Below are 2,500 nucleotides of genomic sequence, written 5' to 3' on the forward strand. Positions count from 1 at the left end.
GCAGACGATGGATGGTTATAAGGCACTGGGGGGGAGGTTATTAATGCATTGGGGAAATAAGGGGTATGGATTTGTGCAGAGAGGGTTGGTTATAAAGCCACTGTGGGGGGAGGTTATTAATGCATTGGGGAAATAAAGGGTATGGTTGTGCAGACAGGTGGTTATAAAGCCACTGTGGGGGGGGGGAGGTTATTAATGCAGTGGGGGAAATAAAGGGGTATGGATTGTGCAGACAGGGTTGGTTATAAAGGCACTATGGGGGGGGGAAGTTATTAATGCATTGGGAAATAAAGGGGTATGGGTTGTGCAGACAGGGATGGTTATAAAGGCACTGGGGGGAGGTTATTAATGCATTGGGGAAATAAAGGGGTATGGATTGTGCAGACGGGGTTGGTTATAAAGGCACTGTGGGGAGGTTATTAATGCAGTGGGGAAATAAAGAGGTATGAATTGTGCAGACGGGGTTGGTTATAAAGCCACTGTGGGGGGGGAGGTTATTAATGCATTGGGAAATAAAGGGGTATGGATTGTGCAGACAGGGGTTGGTTATAAAGGCACTGGGGGGGGGGGAGGTTATTAATGCATTGGGGAAATAAAGGGGTATGGATTGTGCAGACGGGGTTGGTTATAAAGCCACTGTGGGGGGGGAAGGTTATTAATGCATTAGGAAATAAGGGGTATGGATTGTGCAGACGGGGTTGGTTATAAAGGCACTGGGGGGGAGGTTATTAATGCATTGGGGAAATAAAGGGTATGGATTGTGCAGACGGGGTTGGTTATAAAGGCACTGTGGGGGGGGGAGGTTATTAATGCATTGGGGAAATAAAGGGTATGGATTGTGCAGACAGGGGTTGGTTATAAAGGCACTGTAGGGGGAGAGTTATTAATGCATTGGGGAAATAAGGGTATGGATTGTGCAGACAGGGTTGGTTATAAAGGCACTGTGGGGGGGAGGTTATTAATGCATTGGGAAATAAAGGGTATGGATTGTGCAGACAGGGTTGGTTATAAAGGCACTGGGGGGGAGGTTATTAATGCATTGGGGGAAATAAAGGGGTATGGATTGTGCAGACGGGGTTGGTTATAAAGCCACTGTGGGGGGGAAGGTTATTAATGCATTGGGAAATAAAGGGTATGGATTGTGCAGACGGGGTTGGTTATAAAGCCACTGTGGGGGGGGGGGAGGTTATTAATGCATTGGGGAAATAAAGGGGTATGGATTGTGCAGACGGGGTTGGTTGTAAAGCCACTGTGGGGGGGGGGGGGAGGTTATTAATGCAGTGGAGAAATAAAGGGGTATGAATTGTGCAGACGGGGTTGGTTATAAAGCCACTGTGGGGGGAGGTTATTAATGCATTGGGGAAATAAGGGGTATGGATTGTGCAGACGGGGTTGGTTGTAAAGCCACTGTGGGGGGGGGGGGGGAGAGCAGTTATTAATGCATTGGGGAAATAGGGGTATGGATTGTGCAGACAGGGTTGGTTATAAAGCCACTGTGGGGGGGGAGGTTATTAATGCATTGGAGAAATAAAGGGGTATGGATTGTGCAGACGCGGTTGGTTGTAAAGGCACTGTGGGGGGGGGAGAGGTTATTAATGCAGTGGGGAAATAAAGAGGTATGAATTGTGCAGACAGGGATGGTTATAAAGGCACTGTGGGGGGGAGGTTATTAATGCAGTGGAAAAATAAAGGGGTATGGATTGTGCAGACAGGGTTGGTTATAAAGGCACTGTGGGGGGGAGGTTATTAATGCATTGGGGAAATAAAGGGGTATGGATTGTGCAGACGGGATGGTTATAAAGGCACGTGGAGGAGGGGTTATTAATGCACTGGGAAAATATCGTTGGTTATTAATTGTGCACTCGGGGTTGGTTATTAAGTGCAAAGACAGGTTTGGTTTAAAGACACTGTGGAGAAGGAGAGGTTATTAATGCACTGGGAAGAAGGGATGCATTCTAAGGCTTTGGGAAAACAAAGATGTTTATTAATGCACTGTAGAGAGGGGTTGGTTATTAATGATGCACTGCTAAAATAAAGTTGGTTACTGATAGCAGAACTGATTACTAACTGGGAAATCAGCGTTATTAAGGTACTGGGAAGAAGGGTTGTTAAGGCACTGGGAAAACAAAGTTGTTTATTAAGAGACAGGGAAGGAGGTTTGTTTATTAAAACATTATAAAGGAGGGTTCGTTATATATAAGATCATACTTTATAGGATCAATTCTATAGTAGGGTTGGTTATAAAGGCACTGTGGAGACTGTTGTTAATGTACTGGGAAAAATAAAGATGGTTACTAGTTATGCAGACGGGACTGGTTATAAAGGCATTTAGTTGTTATCAGTTAATTTAGTGTATGATGTAATTAACAATAATGTAAGAGCAGGTTGCAGAATTTAGAGTATAATTTAATTAAAGATAACATAAGTAGAGTAGTTCAGATTATAATATAACTAACGATGACACAACCAATATAATTCAGAGTACGATACAATTTAGAAT

At 44.2% G+C, this 2,500-nt stretch overlaps 1 protein-coding gene across 1 annotated transcript in view; it reads right to left on the reverse strand.

Moving 5' to 3' along the window:
- LOC113802656 (polycystin-1-like protein 3) overlaps positions 1 to 2,500 on the reverse strand; it is a 56,818-nt gene that overhangs the window by 31,991 nt on the left and 22,327 nt on the right. The window lies entirely within an intron of this gene.

Source organism: Penaeus vannamei, chromosome 17, assembly GCF_042767895.1.
Source record: "Penaeus vannamei isolate JL-2024 chromosome 17, ASM4276789v1, whole genome shotgun sequence".
NCBI lineage: Eukaryota > Metazoa > Arthropoda > Malacostraca > Decapoda > Penaeidae > Penaeus > Penaeus vannamei.